The 20219-nt window shown below is 52.1% G+C and overlaps 1 pseudogene; it reads right to left on the bottom strand.

Annotated features, from left to right (window-relative positions):
• Nucleotides 1–5553: 5553 nt before the first annotated feature.
• LOC125425157 lies at nt 5554–5656 on the bottom strand (annotated as a pseudogene).
• Nucleotides 5657–20219: the final 14563 nt, after the last annotated feature.

Here is a 20219-nt window from a genome sequence, read left to right as displayed (position 1 = left end):
GTGTACTTACCAGAAATTTTTTTTTGTATATTTGTGATAGAAAGATAATGTTGAAATGATACTCACCTACTGAGCTGAATAATGCGTGGGTGTAATATTTGTGACAGTACCTGTTGTACACCTGCCTTGATAATGATGAGAGTGTGAGAAGACAGGCGGGAGTTCTCCCCGCAAGCTTCTGCGGCTGAGTCGGGATTCAAATCTGGGTTCCCCAGATCCTAGCCTGACACTAACCATGACACCCTGAACTGGAAGCACATCATGCCCCTTGGACGTCAGCCCCGTGGCTTTGTTTGTTTATGCTGCATGGCTGCATTTCCAAGGGGCTTCTGCTGTAGCCCCTCGTAAGTCAAGTAGCTAGGGGCTCGGACTGCCGTGGGCTCCAGTGCTGCCTGACTGCAGAGCTGGCAAGGAGAGCCCCGGCTGGAGAACTTAATTGGGGGATAATCAACTGCGGGGAGGCACATGTGGCAGCCTGGTTAATGTTCTCTAAACTGCCCCCCCCCTGCCAATTGCTTCTCCCTTAATGGCAGAGGAGTTCCAAACACATGTGCCCCTTTGGCAGGCCCGGACGGGCGGTAGGAGCCGGCTGCTCCAGGCCAGGCTGGGTGCAGGGGGACTGGAGGGGGGCGCTGCCGTGATTTATCGCCCTGTGCCGAGCTGGCGTGGAGCAGATGTGCACGAGGATTCACTATCAGCCTCGGCGCCAGCCGGCACTCTTCCCACATGCGTCCCCCCACCTTTAATTAGCCCCGGGCCCTCCCGGACTCATCGCCCTCATTTCCCCGGGGGGTCCTTGGCCACCGTCAGCTGTGATACCTACCTTTCCCTATCCCCAACTGTAATTGCCCGTGCAACACAGACAGACCCCCTCTCTCCCCACCCCTCATTCCAGGCCTGCCAGCCTCCCAAACAGGTAGCTGCTTCCTGGGATTGTGCAGGGTGGGGGCTGGCGGGAAATGGCCACCAGCTAATCGGAACCTGTTTCTGCATGGGACTTAGCCCCCCCCCAACCTTGCAAAGATGACTTGTGGTTATTGGGGGGGGGGGCTGAAGAGATTTAGCGTGGCACGAATGGGCACCCAGTTTAAAAAGAAGCAGGAGGAGGGAATGAAGGGGCAATTTGTGTTGAGAAGGGAGCAGGCCCGTTCTTGAAGATGCTGATGGCCTAGAGATGCCTTTATGGTGGTCAAATAAGGATGGAAGAAGCTGTAAAGAGCCCTGCTGGATCAGACTGGTGGCCTGATCTCTGTTGTCCGGAGATCAGCTGTAATTCCAAGAGATCTCCAGGCGCCACCTGGAGTTGGCAATCGGGTAAAGGTATTAGTTATGTGGTGCACAACATCCCTGCCCAATTGTCCAGTGTTGCCTGCTCTCCAGCCGCATCCAAGCCCACTCCTCCTGCATGGGAAACAGAAGACCCTGGCCTGCTCCCCCCCAACTCTTGCGTGGCACCAAATCGTGGCCAGTCTGCTGCTGGGGGCATGGGCAACCACCACGGCGGCTTCGACTCAGGCCCCAGGAAGCTCTTTGCCCCCCCCCCCGGCCCCTGCCGTGCACCTGGCATGCAAAGCCCTCGTGAAGCCAAGCGGCTGCAGGAGGCACGGGGGGGCGGGGGGGATGTCTCTCTCCCACCCCAGTTCTGTCCAGAGCTTCCCCAGCCTGGTGCAACTTGTTCTGCATCCTGACAGGCTCTGGGGCCATGATGCTGGCGCCATTGCTCTGGAATCGAATCCTACAGGGTGGGTGCTAACAAGGCACGTTGTGCAGCTCTTGTGTTACCTCAGCTTGTGGGTTCTGTGGGGCAGAACTTGGAATGAGTTTGCAACAACAATTTTTTTAAAAAAACAAAATGGTTTACTTTCTTAACAAATAACATCAAACATCAACATTTAACATCACACTTCAAGGTCCTGTTCAGGTTGCATTTTCAAGTCCTTATATTTACAGGCTACTGATATTGCCAAATCCAATTCTTCTTTGCAAGTGGGTTGGCTCCTGAAGACTCCCAGGGCTTGGTGAACAGGATTCAACATGATGAAGGTTTCCAGGAGAACTCTCACCCATCACAACCACAAAAAACCCTGAAACAATAAACTCCAACATTTACAACATAGCAAAAACAAACAACTCCCTTCCCAGTAGTTCCCAACAACATTGCAGTTACCTTAACAAGGTGTTAAGGGCTTAGACAAACCAAGGTCCGAGTCTGGTAGCCTCGTCTCCTCCAAACTACAGGAGCTCTGCAGCCTCCTGCTGCTTTGAGTCTCCACCCCTTACTGGGTCAACCCATTCTGAGCATGGGGGTTACACTTGCATGGGGCTATACATCCCTGACCGTGTGGGTACAGGCATCTGCCAGGGCCGAAGGTCTCCAGCTAGCCCCTCTGCCCATCTGTATGTGTGGGGACGAAGAGAGGAAGCCCTCCACTGACCCCCTTTCCCAAGTACGTACATACACACACACACACACACACACACACACGAGCGGCTCACAGGCCAACGAAGCTGGTGTTTGCACCGCAGATGTCTGTAGCGGGTCAGGAGACTTGGTGGCCCCCCTTGGCGCCCCTCCTAGCAGCCTGATTGCCTTCGGTATCAGCCCAGCCCGGCTGGGCTCCCCTCGGCCTGCCTGCCCCAGATAAGGCTAGGCCTCTCTGCCTAAGCCTGATTAGTGGGGTGGGGAGGGGGGAATTACCGGGGACGGGGCTTTGATGGGAGATTCCCGGGCCAGCCGCCTGACAGCAGCAGCCCCACTCCCCCTCTGAGCCGGGCGGGCAAGCAGGCAGGCAGGCAGGCAGGGAAGGCAGGGCCCTGAGTTGGCAGAGCAGCAGCGGGGAGCCTTGCATCCTTTATTGCTTTGGGGCCGCGGTGGACTACAGCCGTGGTGGCCGTGGTGGACTACAGCCAATTGGCAATGCTGGCAGGGGCTGATGGGAATTGTAGTCCATAACACCTGGAGTGCCAAAGGTTCGCCATCACTGCGGGCATTCTAGGAGCTCCCAGGTCAATTGTCCTCTAGTTTACCCTCACAACACCCCTAAGAGGTAGGTTAGGCTGAGAGAGTGTCTGGCCCAAGGCAAGTAGAGACCCAAAGCCCCCGTTTCCCCGGTCTGAGTCACTACCATAGCCACGCTGGACTACTGGCTATCCAGCCTATAATCGGGTAGCCGAACTGCTACTATTAATTATCAGAACTGCTGTATTGCTGAAGGCTTTCACGGCCGGAACCGCTAGGGTGTTGTGGGTTTTCTGGGTTGTGTGGCCGTGTCCCAGTGGCACTTTCTCCTGACATTTCGCCGGCATCCGTGGCTGAAGATCCTCTGAAGATGCATTCAGCCACAGATGCAGGCAGAACGTCAGGAGAGAATGCTGCTAGAACACGGCCAGACAGCCCGGAAAACCCACAACACCCGTATAGCTGCATTTATTACACAGCACCTCACACGTCTATGGCAATGTGTAGAATAACATAGGACCAAAAATACCTGCCCCAAAGAATTCACTGCCTGAGTTATCTCTAAAGTGGTGCAAGAAAACAGTGCAGTTGTGCAAACCAGACGTCTCCCAAGTTGCACGGAGGCAGTTCTCTGAAGAGGCTCTGTGCTGCTGTTGAATGGAGAGCAGGACACACGCAGAACCAGCAGGGGTCCCTGGAATCACAAGGCTGAAAAGTTCCACACAGCGCAACCCCCAATCAATGCAGGTGTAACCTCTATCTGTGGGTTCTGTGGGGCAGAACTTGGAATGAGTTTGCAACAACAAATTTTAAAAAACAAAATGGTTTACTTTCTTAACATCAAACATCAACATTTAACACCACGCTTCAAGGTCCTGTTCAGGTTGCATTTTCAAGTCCTTATATTTGCAGTCTACTGATACTGCCAAGTCCATTTCTTCTTTGCAAGTGGGTTGGCTCCTGAAGACTCTGAGGGCTTGAGGAACAGGATTCAACATGATGAAGGTTTCCAGGAGAACTCTCACCCATCACAACCACAAAAAGAAACCCTGAAACAATAAACTCCCACATTTACAGCATAGCAAAAATAAACAACTACCTTCCCACTAGTTCCCAACAATATTGCAGTTACCTTAACAAGGTGTTCAGGGCTTATACAAACCAAGGTCAGAGTCTGGTAGCCTTGTCTCCTCCAAACTACATGAGCTCTGCAGCTTTGAGTCTCCACCCCTTTCTGGGTCAACCCATTCTGAGCATGGGGGTTACACAGGGTCAGCCTGGAGCATCCCAGGCCCGTGTTTGTCCAGCCACACCTTGGAGACGGCCAGAGAGGGGGAGCGCACCACTTCCCTGGGCAGCCACATGCCTCTGTTGTACAACTCTGATGGTACATTCCTTCGTCCTGATATCCTGCTGGAACTCTTCTGCCTGTAATTTTGTGGGAAAGTAGATTAAATTATGGGAGGAGGCAGTAGGAGCCGGTGAAAGAGTGACCGTCCACTCCTCCTGACGTGGATTTATAAGCTGTCTCATACAGGTCTCTGATCTGGCCTGAACAATCGCTGCATACAGCTTGCCTGGAATGGGGTTTGTGCGCCTCTCGTTTCAATAGCAGACGGAAGCAGGTGCTGAGTGCCTCACGGGCTTGCAGTCTATCTGCCTGGAGAAGTTCCTGCACATCAGGGGGCTGGACTGGATGGCCCTTGGGATCCCTTCCAATTCTACGATTCCAAGTCTTCAGTCCCAGGGCAATTGCCCATGAGACCACCATGCAGGGCCCGTTCGTGTAACCTGGTGGCACATTTTTTTGGACGCGATTCAATGGCCATCTCGCCACAACCTCCCGAACTCCTCTGCTGCTGACGCCTCCAACTGTATCAAGACCCACTGTAAAAAGAAAGCAAAACCATTTGATAGTTTTTCCATTTACTGCTTAAGTGTCTCTGCCTTTTGAGAGCTTTGACTCTCAACATAAGAACATAAGAAGGAGCCAGCTGGATCAGACCAGAGTCCATCTAGTCCAGCACTCTGCTACTCGCAGTGGCCCACCAGGTGCCTTTGGGAGCTCAACAACTCAGACCCAGAAAACCTTGTTGGTCTCTCAGGTGCGACTGGGTTCCAAGCTGTTCCATTGCAGACCAGCAGAGCTGCCCCCTGACCCTGCGTGCCTCTGGTGGCCATGCGTGTGTGTCTGGCTGCACAGGGCACGAAGAAGAAGAAGAAGAAGAAGAAGAAGAGGAGGAGGAGGAGGAGGAGGAGGAGGCGGAGGAGGAGGAGGAGGAGGAGGAGGAGGAGGTTGGATTTATATCCCCCCTTTCTCTCCTGCAGGAGACTCAAAGGGGCTGACAATCTCCTTGCCCTCCTGCCCCCCACAACAAACACCCTGTGAGGTGGGTGGGGCTGAGAGAGCTCCGAGAAGCTGTGACTAGCCCCAGGTCACCCAGCTGGCGTGTGTGGGAGCGCACAGGCTAATCTGAATTCCCCAGAGAAGCCTCCACAGCTCAGGCGGCAGAGCTGGGAATCAAATCCGCTTTCTCCAGATTAGATACACAAACTCTTTAACCTCCGACGCCACTGCTGCTCCTTAAGCCCCTATTCCATCTCCCAGTCCCAAAAATCCATTTAATATATAGTCCTCAAATAGAGGACGTATCAGATATTAAACTGATAAGAACAGATACTACAAAGGGCAGGAATGGCAAGGAGTTCTGCGTTCCTAGAACTGGGCATGTTGAGTTTGGTGAAGAGAAGGTTAAGAGGTGACACGAGAGCCATGTTTAGACCTTTGAAGGGATGTCATGTTGGTGAGGGAGCAACGCTTGTTTTCTGCTGCTCCAGGAGTCACGGGTTCAAGGTGAAGTGAAGGAAAAGAGATTCCACCTAAACATCAGGGAAAACTTCCTGACCGTCAGGGCTGTTGGACATTGGAATCCGCTGCCTTGGTGTGTGGTGGAGTCTCCTTCTTTGGAGGTTTTTAAAGAGAGGCCGGATGGCCATCTGTCAGGAGTGCTTTGATTGTGTGTTCCTGCATGGCAGGGGGTTGGGCTGGATGGCCCCTTGGGGTCTCTTCCACTTCTAGGATTCTATGGTGCCAAAGCTGTTCCAGGCAAAGTGGGCTGGGCAACTTGAGGCCTTCTGAGCGTCTTCTCAGGAAGCCACCAAGCCCACCAGTCAGTCTTCCTTGGCTCAGCATCTCTCCTTTGGAAAGAAACCCAAGATCTCAAGCAAAAGAACTGAGGTCCACAGCACAGTTAGCACAACCACCGTTCAAAGAGCTGCCCAGCGCAGCACCAGGCCGAGCGCAGACGGGGTTCGTGGGCGGGGGGGGGGGGGCTTTCCACTCCAGCGCTCCCTCTCGCCTGCTGGGCATCGGCTGGGTCCAGGTGCTGGTAATTAGCTGCGTTTGGTTAATTGGCCCCTTAGAAGGCGGCTCCTGAGCAGGTCAGTCATCAGGCATGCTAATGAGACGGACACGATCCTGCACGCCAAAGTGCGGCCGCAGCGGGCGGGGGAAGGGGTTGAGCTCTCCTGGGGAGGTCCCCGCCCTCTGCCTGTCCCACCTGCAGACCTGCCCTGTGTCCCCACCGGGGGTGGAGCTGCAAGCCCCCAGGTAGGAGGACAAGAGCTGGCTTTTGTCTACTGCTTTTCTCTACTGTAAGGAGTCTCAAAGCGGCTGACAATCCCCTCCCCTCCCCCACAATGGGCCCCTCTTGAGGCAGGTGGAGCTGAGAGAGGTCTGAGAGAACTGGACTGGCCCAAGGTCACCCAGCAGGAGTGGGGCATCAGACCTGGCTCTCCAGAATAGAGTCTGCCCCTCTCAACCTCTCCTCCTCCTCCTCCTCCTCTGGGCTAGTTCTGGAGTTCTGCTGGAGTTTCAGCTAATTTCCCGCTGAAAGAGACCGGTTCCCCCAGAGGAAAGGAAGGCTTCGGAGAGCAGCGCGATATCCTGCTGATATCCTCCAACTGCTGCCCAAGCCCTGCCCTGCCCTCCCCAAACTCCAGCCACAACATCTCCAGGAATTTTCCCACCCAGAGGTGGCAACCAGAGGTGGGATCCAGCAGGTTCTCACAGGTTCCCGAGAGTAGGTTACTAATTATTTGTGTGTGCCGAGAGGGGGTGACTAATGGGTGATTTTGCCACATGATTTTTGCCTTAGTTACGCCCCTCCTCTCAGCAGTAGCGCGCAGAACTGGAAGCCGTCTAGCAGGAGGTGCACCGGCGTGCGTGGCAGCCTGCGCCTGCGTGCATTCGTTTCCCGCCCAAGGACCAGTGCAGGGGCTGCGTCCTTGCCACAGCCCCGCCCCGGAATGCCCACCCCCACCCCCATCGTGCCCCACCCAGCCCCATTGGCGCTATGCCACAGTTTGACTCCCACCACCATGGGAACCTGTTACTAAAATTTTTGGAGCCCACCACTAGTGGCAACCCTATGCCACACACTTGCCAACAGCAGACAGGCTGGAGAAAGGAGGGCTTGCTGCCTTCTAGCTATGTCTACCTGCCTTGCTCAAGGCTTGATCTGAGACCAGGGCTCCACCTCGAAGCAACCTGAGGAGGAGGAGGAGGTTGGATTTATACCCCACCTTTCTCTCCTTTAAGGAGACTCAAGGGGGCTTACAAGCTCCTTTCCCTTCCTCTCCCCGCAACAAGACACCTGGTGAGGCAGGTGGGGCTGAGAGAGCTCTGAGAGAACTGTGCCTGGCCCAAGGTCACCCAGCAGGAATGTAGGAGTGCGGAAACACATCTGGTTCACCAGATAAGCCTCTGCCACTCACTCAGGTGGAGGAGTGGGGAATCCAACCCAGTTCCCCAGATTAGAATCCACCTGCTCTTAACCACTATACCACCCTGGCATTAAACCTGCTCTTAACTACTACACCACGCCGGCGGTCACGTCTTCCATGCCAACGTGTGCAAGGAGTATCTCTCTGGCAAATGGAGACCAACCACGCGGCACGAGCCCCTTTCGCTCCTGCTTTCTGGAACCGGCCAGGCTGCAGAGCCCATCTGGGTGGGGTGGGCCTGGAGGAGGCAGGTTGGTCTGGAAAGCGGCTTGAGAGAAGCGTCACTTCCCACGGAGGGATCCACAGCCTCTACCCCAGTAATGGCGAACCTTTTACAGACCGAGTGCCAGGGGCAGAGTGAGGAGAAACTGCACCTGGGGAATGTGTGTGCCCTGTGCCACTTTCACGCCCCCGCCCTGCCCTGGAATGCCCCCGGAATGTTCTGAAACACCCCCACCTACCCACAAAATACCCTCTCCACTCCCCCGCAGGGGCACGCACCCAGTACGTTGTGCATCCCTCGCCCCCTTGGCGCTATGCCACTGCCAAGTGCCCAAACTGGGGCGACAGCTCGCGTGCCCACAAAGAGGGCTCTGAGTGCCACCTCTGGCATCCGTGCCATAGGTTCGCCACCACTGCTCTACCCCCTCCAGTCAGGCCAGCAGGAGTTTCAAGGCACCTGAGAAGATCTTACCTCAACAGACACATTTGTGCCCTTCTTGGAAGGGATGTGGAGGGTTGATCCTTGCTAAGCCGCAGGTTTTTTTTTTTTTTGTGGGGAGGGGAGGCGTGGAGAAACAAACTGCAGTTAGAATTTGTCCCCCCACCCCCGTGCTTTCTGCATTTCATGCCCCCTATTTTCCCTCCTCCCAACCTCCTTCAGAGAACGGCTGCCTATTGAAGATCTATGATGTGGCGTCCTCTGAAATTCAATTGCATTATCATTATTATTACTAAATTTTGTTTGGAGCAGCAGTGGCGTAGGAGGTTAAGAGCTCGTGTATCTAATCTGGAGGAACCGGGTTGGATTCCCAGCTCTGCCGCCTGAGCTGTGGAGGCTTATCTGGGGAATTCAGATTAGCCTGTGCACTCCCACACATGCCAGCTGGGTGACCTTGGGCTAGTCCCCAAGCCGCATGGAACCGCGGAACGCCAGCTATGGGAGGAGTGAACGGGCACGTTGCAGCAAGACAAACCCTGCAGAGGGACCGAACAGCAACGCAAAGAAGTTCCAGCCTCGAAGTTGGACCGGGTACAAAGACGCTACCTAACGGGTAATATGCCCAGAATCTGTCAGTCCATGATAAAGTCCTGGGAACAGTCCAGACCGGATTTCATAACGGCAACGCCGAAAAGCTGCTCAGGCCTACACGCAGTGAACTCTACCAGTCTTTAAACGGGATCTAACCGCTTAAATCAGGGCTGCAGAAAAGCTGCTTTGCATGCTAATTCAAGATGCATTGACTCAAGGAGAGGGAGCTGGCTGCGTGGAGCGGGAACTAAGGAGGCAGCAGACCAGGGGCCCCAAGTTGGAACCTATGTTGTTACTGCTGGATCATGCCGGGTGCCAGGGGGCCACGCACTCCGGGTCCTGCCACCAGGCACCGCCAAGCAGCTCTCGACTCGCCCCCCCGGGCATAAACAGCTGCTCGCCCAACCTGCTCAACCAGCGAATCTCACCTCCCAGCAGGCGCTAAGAGCCGGTCAATCCGGGCTACTTTCTCGCCCTCGGCTACCAGCCCGCTTTTGATGGGACTGCCTAAACTTCCTACTTCATCTTGCAACTCAATGCCCACTTGGAAGAGACTATGATGATCTTATGCACCGTCTGAACGCTGGTGAAAATACGTGGAGCATCGGGCTGCCCAGTCCTAGATGGGGCGGTAAGCCGACTGGTTCTGCGGACTGTTTTGGATTTGCAGGATGAGGACTCTCGCGACAGTGCCCGTGATTCCTTCCAAAGCTTTGAGAGCTGCTGCCAAGATCCAGGCGCCGAAAGAATCGAAGCTATCCGCATTCATCAAACCATCCAGCAAGCAAGTAAAGTAAACCGCCTTCCGCTTTTGCAGAATTTGTCCGCGGAATCTCCCGTGCGCGGCTGCTGCTCTACTTCCTCCTGAGTGGCCTGAACGCATGAAATGCGTAATACTTCTCGATGCTGTGGATAGCAAGCTACGTGGAAACGGTAAGCTTTTTTAATTCGGCTCCTCGTACTCATTGCAGATTGGATCCAGTTAGGGTTCTCAAGCGGCGCCTCGCTTTGGAATACGCCGCTGAAGGGAGTGGGCCTCTAATGCCTCTTAAAACCACTTCAATGTAAAATCCACCAAGTCAAGCCCAGCCAGCCTCTACCGAAACCACCTCTCGAATTCGCCGCCGAATTTTGGGTTGTGTCTTTCACTGCTGGAGGGCCAGGTCATCTAGGCCGCCAACTGGTCCCAAGAAGCAAAACTAAATCCGGGCTTCCAGCTCCGCTGCGAGATCTGGCTCGCCAAACCACCAAAGCATGCCAGGGGTCAGCCCCCACTGGCTCGTTCTAAAGCTGTGACCGGTTGGGCTTACCCAGAGGAGGGGGGGGAAGTAGCCGTCTGTCTTCTTCTTCAGCCCCTATGGACATGGGCCCTAATTCTGACGCTGTGAGTGAAGGCAGCGCCCATTACTGTTCAAGCATTTCTGGCCAACCCTGCTTAAACACACTCTCGCATTATAGCCCCTCCTCGCCCTTTGTGGGATTCCAGCTTGCTCCCACTGCTTAATGCGCCCCAGGCATAGGAGGAGCTTTGTGGTCTGACCACCCTGGCTAAGCTTCCATACCATCTACTCCTAAATGGACGGCAGCCCTCGAAACGTAAGGACCGCCCATTCGCTAACACAGCCGTTGCTCCCTCCAAGGCGCCTCTACTGCACCATTGGGAGAAAAATAGTTTCATTTCCATGGCTTCAGTGGCCAAACACTCCATAGTTTTGGGCATGCCTTGGTTATTGTTACTACTATAATGAACCAAAAAATTCATTTGGAAAGAAAGAATCCTAGAATTCACCGACCTCCTCCCTGCGTGAACACATTGAATTGGGAAGAAAACCCAACGCCCTTTCCGGACACACCCCCTGGCTTCCCAGTGATTGCTCCCCTGATTCTATTGACATCCCACCTGCATATCAGGATCTAGTTTCAGAGTTTTTCAGGAGCAGGACGCGACATCAGTTGCCACCCCACAGAGACACTAATTGACTGTAAAATCGCCATACAACCAGGGCTAACGTCTGCCCAAGGGTAGTAGAATCTTACCGCGATGAGTCCTAATGAGGAGAAGGAACTGTCGGCCTCTTAGACAAGAACCTTTGCTCAAGCTCTCATTATCGTATGGCATACCAAACACACACACACGCTTTGCCCTGTTTTGTTTTGTCAAAAAAAGAAAAGATGGGTCTTCTACGGGCTTTGCAGCACGGATTATCGAGGGTCTCAATGCGTCTCCCTGTCCAATAAATATCCTTTTGCCTTTGATCAAGGACCTTTAGGATGCACCTCGCAAAGGACGATTTTTTACTAAATTCAGACTTGAGAGAAGCTTACTACAGAGCTCAGAATCTCGCCGAAGGATATGAACACCTTGACTGCGCTTAATACAAAGTTTGGACAGTTTGAATATTTAATAATGCCATTCAAGTTGCGGTAACCTCCGGAGCTTTGCATGGCCCTTTATCAACTAAGTTCTCCATGATTTTACTGTGTACAAGGGAGTTGTTGTGAGCATTTAGATGACGCTTTAATTTACCTCCCAAACTATAGAAGAGCATGAAATATTGGTTCGAGAGGTATTGAAACGCTTTGGCTTGACAACTCTCTTTGCCAAACTCTCCAAAATGCCGTTTTCATCAGACTTCCATTGATCATTTGGTTAATGGATCTCGCCTCTCGAGGGTTAAAATGGATCCCAAGCTAAAATTGACGAGTCCCTTCCAAATGGCCTGCCCTCACCAACCGCAAAGAACCTGTAGTCAAGCTTCTTGGTTTTGCTAATTTCTATCGTGGATTTTATTATAATTCCAATTTGCTGAACTTCGACTCTCCTCCTCACAGACCTCTCATTTACGCACTAAGTGGGTAAGATTCACTGGTCCGGCCAAGCCCGGGCCCCCTTTCTGGTCTGGAGGAATGCCAAACAGCCTTCAACTATTAAAATCTAAGTGCTACTCAATCAACCTATCCTAAAGCACCCTGACCCAGATCTCCCGCTGCTTGTGGTTCACGTGGACGCTTCGGACAAAGCACTCTGGGGCAAGTGCTCCTTGTTGCAGAAAAATAAAGATGGGTAGACTGGTTCCGCGGCGGTGTGCTTATTTGTCTAAAAAATTTTCTGGTGTCAACTCCTCAACTGGACTGTGGGAGACAAGGAGATCAAGGCCATCAGCAGCACTTCCACTTGGCCATCGGCTGGAGGGGGCTAAGCACCCTTTCAAGTTTGGTCGATCATAAAACTCAAGTAGCCCTTTCCCACCTCCCTCAAGATGTCCTCAAGAAAACAACTTCTCATAGCCGATTTCTTCGCTTCTTTACAGTCCACATTTTTTCCCGGGAAACCAACAAAACTGGCTAAAGGACGCCAGCCTCGCCACTTCAAATCTCCGGGAGTAGTGGAGCTGCTCATGGTGATATTCCATCGCACTGTTCTTTTCCCCTCCCAGTTGGGTTGGCTGTCACTCCGATCTCAAACGTCCACCTCTCTCCTCCACCCCCCCGCTTCCCAGTCTCTGCCTCTCCTTTCCCAAGGGAATTCGAGGAGGCGGGCTGCATGAGCCTCCAGCGCCTAAGGGGACTCCACCGCGCTTTGAGAATGGGAGTTTCATGAGGGGAATGCACGCGCCTCCTCGCTAGCAAGTTCTTGAAGTTTCGCCACGATGCCCGCTCGCTGATTCTTTGGCTTTGAAATCCCTACACTTAGCCCGGCCAAGTAGTTCTGTGGCGCCAAGCAATGCGAAAGACATTGAGGCTTACATTAAAGGCTGCTCGGTTTGTGCAGAAGCCAAAACCATCCCGAAAGCCCCATGGACTGTTGAAACCTCCCGTAGCTTCCCGCGTCCTTGGGAAGTCATCTCCATGGATTTCATTACAGATTTGCCCGAAAAGTCATGGCAACACGTGTTTTATGGGTGGTGGTAGACTTATTCTCTGGGCCAAAGCTCCATTTTATTCCATGTGCTTCCATCCCTCCATTCTAGGCTGAGCAGCGGTTGTTTATTTCAACATGTTTACCCGCCTTATCTCCGCCGTTCATATAGGTCACCGACCGCTGCCCTATAATTCATCTCAAAGTTCTGGAAAGCGTTTTTGGGGTTGTTGAGGGCCGCTTGACGCCGGCCACTTCTACCACGCTCAAGAGTGACGGGCGGTGACGGAGAGAACGAACAGAACCCTAGAGCAGTATTTACGCGCATTACACCACTACCACTCAAGACAATTGGTCGCGAAGCTTATTCCGGCTTATGGTCACGTACTTTACAACAATGCGGTTCATAGTAGTACAAAGCCCCTTTGAAATTGTGTCTGGTGGCTCCTTGCCTTACCAGTCTGCTTCAACTTCACCCGCATGCAACTTTGGACTCCCCAGAATTTCCTCTAACAATGGATTTCATCTTTGGCCGAGGGATGGAAGTCGGTCCAGACACGCTTTACAGCAAGCAAAAGGACTCCTAAAACCGTGTAAAGCCGATAAACACCGCTCAGATTTCCTCTGCATGCGGTATAGGCTCCTGCGTATTTATCTACAAAATAATCTCAGAGACGCATTTTGCATAAATTTTCCAAACTTTGGCAAGAGATTTGTGGGACCTTTTCGATTACTAAAGTGCGTGATTAATGATGTCACACTGCCCGCTTAGATTTGCCTAACTCTCTTTAGTAACATCCATCCTGTCTTCCATTCCAGTTGTTTCAAAGAGGCTCCCTTCGCCTCGATGTTCGGCACGACTACCGGAGGAGGTCTCTCCCACTATTATTGGATGGCTACAAGCACTTTGAAATTGACGCTTATCACTGACTTCCTCGCTTTAATGCTTGGCAACCGGCTATACCATATGTTAGTCTCTCTTGGGTGGGATATTCCTCTGGGCATAATCAATGGGTTTTATTCCGAAAACATTGAAGCCCCCACCCTTATTTCTGCTTCTTTCCCACCGCTACTTTCCGCGATAAAACCTGGGGGGGAAAGGGGTCTTCTTTAGGGAGGCAGAGTGTAAAGCGATTCAATGGTGTTGATGGTGAAGTAACCTTGAGTGCATTCCACAGCCGGGCGATGGGCCAGATGCATCGGCGGAGACTTTATTCTTTATGGCTGAGATGAAGTCTCCTGGCTCCCATGCAGGAATCAGGAAGGGGATGGGGTGAATGGTATTATAACCTGTGCTTCTGGCTGGAAGCAGTCATTCCTGTTACCGCGGTAGCTTGAGCTTTCTTAAGATGTGCCTTAATAAATGGACTTTACCCCAAAGCCTTTTATTTCTGGCGCCTATGGAATTCCTTACCCCAGCATCTCTCTCCGGCAAATGTGGAGACCAAATCCACGCCGCACGCAGCCCCGCCTCCTGCTTTCTGGAACCGGCCAGGCTGCAGAGCCCATCTGGAGTGGGGGGTGGGCCTGGAGGAGGGCAGGTTGGTCTGGAAAGCGGCTTGAGAGAAGCTGCCACTTCCAACGGAGGGATCCACAGCCTCTACCCCAGTAATGGCGAACCTTTTACAGACCCGAGTGCCAGGGGCAGAGTGAGGAGAAACTGCACCTGGGGAATGTGTGTGCCCCTGTGCCACTTTCACGCTCCGCCCTGCCCTGGAATGCCTCCCCGAATGTTCTGCCGAAACACCCCACCTACCCACAAAAATACTCCTCTCCACTTCTCAAGCAGGGGCAAGCGCCACCCAGTAATGCTTGGCCCGCATCCCTGCTCGCCCCTTGAAGCTTATGCACCCTTTCACCAGTGCTTAGGCACCAAACTGGGGCGACAGCCTCACAAGTGCCCACAAAGAGGCTCCTGGAGTGCCACCTCTGGCATCCGTTGCTTACAGGTTAAGCGCCACCACTGCCTCTACCCCTCCAGTCAGGCCAGCAGAGTTTCTCTAAGGCACCTGAGAAGATCTTACCTCAACAGACACATTTTGTGCCCCTTCTTGGAAGGGATGTGGAGGTTGATCCTTGCTGTCGCTATATTTTTTTTTTTGTGGGGAGGGAGGCGTGGAGGAAACAAACTGTAGTTAGAATTTGTCCCCCACCTCGTGGCTTTCTGCATTTCATGCTGGCCTATTTTCCCTCGCTCTCCTGGAACCTCCTTCAGCTCTGTAGAGAACGGCTTGCCCTATTGAAGATACTATGATGTAGAGCGTCCTCTCTGGAAATTCAATTGCATTATCATTATTATTACTAAATTTTGTTTGGAGCAGCAGTGGCGTAGGAGGTTAAGAGCTCGTGTATTCCTATCCTGGAGGAACCCGGGTTGGGATTCCCAGGCTCACAGCCTGGAGCTCGTGGAGGCTTATCTGGGGAATTCAGATTCCAGCCTGTGCACTCCCACACATGCCAGCTGGGTGACCTTGGGCTAGTCACAGCTTCTCGGAGCTCTCTCAGCCCCACCCACTTGGGCACAGGGTGTTTGTTGTGAGGGGGAAAGGGCAAGGAGATTGTCAGCCCCTTTGAGTCTCCTGCAGGAGAGAAAAGGGGGATATAAATCCAAACTCTTCTTCTTCTTCTAATATCCCAGCTACCAGTTCTCAGAGGCCGAGGACTTTGTAACGAATCAGCGTCGTATTTGTGCAGGTCCCAGCAGGGCAGCCCTCTGAATCTGACAGATGTTGGTTTTGTGGATTTGAAGATATTTCAAGCGCGGCCCTGGTGTTTTCAGAATGGTGCCCGGGGTGCCGATTACCACTGGGATGACCTCAGCTGGTTTGTGCCATAGTCACTGAATCTTGATTTTCAAATCATGGTATTGAGTGACCTCATGTTCTTTTTCAATGACCCTGCTGTCACCAGGAATTGCTTTGTTGATGGTGGTCACTTTCTTGTCCTCGATCACTGTGATGTCCAGTGTATTATGTGCCAACACTTTCAGTTTGGATTATTATTATTATTATTATTATGCTGTCCTTCCCTTTAGGAGCTCAGGGTGGCTTCCATCATATAAAATAGAATAAATATAGTAAACACAGTTATATAACATATAATAACTACAAGCAGTGATGGCGAACCTTTGGCACTCCAGATGTTATGGACTACAATTCCCATCAGCCCCTGCCAGCATGGCCAATTGGCCATGCTGGCAGGGGCTGATGGGAATTGTAGTCCATAACATCTGGAGTGCCAAAGGTTCACAATCTGATGGGAACCAATGGCTCCTAAACCTAAATCAGACAGTGAGCCAATGTGGTGCAGTGACTAAGAGCGGTAGACGTTAATCTGGAGAACCAGATTTGATTCCCCTTGCCTCCTCATGAGCTGCAGGCTCTTATCTGGTGAACTGGATTTGTTTCCCCACTCTTTCACATGAAGCCTGCAGAGTGACCTTGGGCCAGTCACAGTTCTCTCAGAACTCTCAGCCCCACCTACCCGACAGAGTATCTGTTGGGAGAGGAAGGGGGAAAGGAGTCTGGAAGCCGCCTTGAGTTTCTTTACGGGAGAGAAAGCAGGGCAAGAGTATAAATCCAAACTCTCCTCCTTCTAATGACAATAGCAGTATTGGGAATACTTGGGGAAGGGATTGGGGGGGTGGGAATACAGACGAGGGAGGCCAAAGTTGGTGGAAATTGTCCATTACACCATCGCTGCCTTAGCGATTAAAGCACCAAAAATCCCTGTTTGGTTTTACTTCCTCGGATGGATGAATTCAGAGAGCAAAATGGCCTCTTGGGGTGGGGGTGTCACCCATACAGCAGCAGTAGATGCCACAGTAGATGCCACAGGTAACCCCGGATGGCCCAGGTGAGCCCAACCTAAGCAGGGTCAGCCTGATTAGTACTTGGATCATGGGAGATGTCTAAGGATGTCCAGGGTTGCTCTGCAACCTCTCTTGACTTGGCTGGCCCAGATCTCGGAAGCTTAGCAGAGTGGACCCTGGTGTGAGTACCCGGATAAGGGACCTCCAAGGAAGAAATTGCTGCACACAGGCAGGGAACAGCAGAGCAACTGTAACCTCTATCCGTGGGTTCTGTGGGGCAGAACTTGGAATGAGTTTGCAACAACAAAATTTTAAAAACAAAATGGTTTACTTTCTTAACATATAATATCAACATTTAACATCACACTTCAAGGTCCTGTTCAGGTTGCATTTCAAGTCCTTCTAGTTACAGTCTACTGATACTGCCAAGTCCAATTCTTCTTTGCAAGTGGGTTGGCTCCTGAAGACTCCCAGGGCTTGGTGAACAGGATTCAACATGATGAAGGTTTGCAGGAGAACTCTCACCCATCACAACCACAAAAAGAAGCCCTGAAACAATAAACTCCAACAGTTACAACACAGCTGTAAATAAACTACCACCTTCCCAGTAGTTCCCAACAACATTGCAGTTACCTTAACAAGGTGTTAAGGGCTTAGAGGAGCAGCAGTGGCGTAGGAGGTTAAGAGCTCATGTATCTAATCTGGAGGAACCGGGTTTGGATTCTGGAAGCCTGTCAGCCTGAGCTGTGGAGGCTTCTCTGGGGAATTCAGATTAGCCTGTGCACTCCCACACACATGCCAGCTGGGTGACCTTGGGCTAGTCACAGCTCTTCTGAGCTCTCTCAGCCCCACCCACCTCACAGGGCATTTGTTGTGAGGGGGGAAGGGCAAGGAGATTGTCAGCCCCTTTGAGTCTCCTGCAGGAGAGAAAGCGGGGATATAAATCCAAACTCTTCTTCTTCTTATACAAACCAAGGTCCGAGTCTGGTAGCCTCCTCCAAACTACATGAGCTCTGCAGCCTTCTCTTGCTGCTTTGAGTCTCCACCCCTTTCTGGGTCAACCCATTCTGAGCATGGGGGTTACACAACCTCTGAATGTCTCTTGCCTTGAAAACCCCATGGAGAGTCACCATAAGACCGTTGTGTCCTGATGGCCCTTCCCACCAGCGCCAGCAGACTTTGGGGGTCAGGAAAACAGCATGCCCCCCCTCTCCTCGCACAGCTAAGGGAGTTGTGGAAGGGGCTGACGAAATTATGCCCAGGGTGAGGAGAGTGGACCAAGAGAACTTCTTCTTCCCCTCCCAAAATACTAGGAGCTCCGGAGCATCCATGAAGCGGATGGGCAGCATATTCGGGCCCTCTTGTACGACTCCATTGATCTCCCATTTTTCAGTATTTTCACACGATCATCACTTAGTATTCCTTCTGTCTGCTGAAGATAAGGCGGCTGCCCTGCCCGCAGTTCATTATTTAACAGCTGCCTCAAAGATGTGTCCAAAGGTATAATTAACTTACGCCTAAGTGCGTATTTGCATACAGGCGCTTGTTTGCTCTGGAACGAGAGATTCAGGATGGACAGAAATAAATATGTCTTTGCACAGAGAGTGATTTTTAAAAGCTTGTCTGTGGTTGCTCCAGCAGCCTCCTCCCCACCCCCACATATGTCTCAGTTTGAACTCTCTCCTCCTGCCCCACTGCACCCATTGGTCCCATACACAGATATGTCAGCCGAGCTGCTGCTGTGGCTCGGCCATGCAAGGTCACACACGCGCACACCCTGCCCTCCCACCCACCCCCCATGCCACTCTGGCTCCATTCCCTGGGCACCAGGCCTCCTCCTCCCCCTAGCATTGGGGTCTCCAGCTGCAGCCATACAAGGGCAAACCCTTTCAACCACTGAAACAACCTTCCCAGTGCTGGTTCCAGGTTTTGGTGAGCCTTGGGGAGACAGTGCCCAGGCACCCATCTCCCCCCACCAGAAATCAGCGTGGTGTAGTGGTTAAGAGCAGGTGCACTCTAATCTGGAGAACTGGGTTTGATTCCCTGCTCTGCCACTTGCGCTGTGGAGGCTTATCTGGTGAACTAGATTAGCTTGTGCATTCCAACACATGCCAGGTGGGTGACCTTGGGCTAGTCACAGTTCTTTGGAGCTCTCTCAGCCCCACCCACCTCAGAGGATGTTTGTTGTTGGCGGGGGGGGAGGGAAAGGAGATTGTCAGCCTCTTTGAGTCTCCTTACAGGAGAGAAAGGGGGGATAGAAATCCAACTCTTCTTCTTCTGCCCTTCTTTCCATCCCCACACCTGCATGCGCCCCACCTGCCCATGCATCCTTGTCCTGTTGGCAGGCCCCTCCACTGCCTGCTTCACCTGCACGCACGCACGCACGCACGCACACACACCCTGACAGCGCTGGCTGCTCTGTGAGGGCTGGTGCTGTTGCCACCAGGTGTAACGAACTGAGTCCAGACAATCAAAATCTTCATTTACAGCCTTTACAGCTCTGGCCCCTGCCTGGTGGAACGCTCTACCTCCAGCTACGCGGGCCCTGCGGGATCTTAATGAATTTCTGCGAGGGCTCCTGCAAGACGGAAGCTGTTCCACTGGCCTTGGGAGCTCCGCTGATGCCCCTCACTTCTAAAATCTGTGGACCCTGCCTTCCTCCTCTCTTCTCTTTCTTAGGGGATCACGAGTAGTGGGACGCCATCGGCAATCTTTTGATAGATGCTGCATTTCCATTGGGGTCGACGAACTTATAGAGCCATATTTAATAACTATTTAAAAATTTTGATTTTATTTGTGCTCTATCTATTTGTTTGTTCGCCGCGCTGAGCCCTTTGGGGGAGGGCGGTTTATAAATATAATTAATAATAATAATAATAATAATAATAATAATAATAATAATAATAATAATAATAATAATAATAATAATAATAAAAATGAAAGATCTTTATTGAAAGGCCATTCAAAGGCTTGAGAGCAATGACTGTGCTTAAAAGAAGTAGCCAAGAAACCTCCTCGTCCATCCCCAGCCACTGGCTAAGCTGGCCAATCTGGGAGAAGCGCCAAAAACTAACAGATAAGACACAAACAGCAAAACATCAGCGCAGATGGCGATCTGAAGCTGTAACTGGCCAACATTTCCAATCCCCTCTTCACTCCAGGAGAGCCACGATCCTGCACCATCCACGCGCCCTCTCCTTGTGACCTGGGGCAGCTGGTGAGTGTAAACCCCATGCCCAGAATGGGTTGCCCCAGAAAGGGATGGAGACACAAAGCAGCAAGAGGCTGCAGAGCTCATTTTAGTTTGGAGGAGACGAGGCTACCAGACTCGGACCTTGATTTGTATAAGCACTTAACACCTTGTTAAGGGTTTCTTTTTGTGGTTGTGGTTGTAATGAGTGAGAGTTCTCCTGGAAACCTTCATCATGTTGAATCCTGTTCACCAAGCCCTGGGAGTCTTCAGGAGCCAACCCACTTGCAAAGAAGAATTGGACTTGGCAGTATCAGTAGACTGCAAATATAAGGACTTGAAAATGCAACCTGAACAGGACCT

The sequence above is a fragment of the Sphaerodactylus townsendi genome, unplaced genomic scaffold (assembly GCF_021028975.2).
Source record: "Sphaerodactylus townsendi isolate TG3544 unplaced genomic scaffold, MPM_Stown_v2.3 scaffold_19, whole genome shotgun sequence".
NCBI lineage: Eukaryota > Metazoa > Chordata > Lepidosauria > Squamata > Sphaerodactylidae > Sphaerodactylus > Sphaerodactylus townsendi.
Note: the sequence above shows the minus strand (reverse complement) of the source record. Positions and strands in the feature narration are given on the sequence as shown.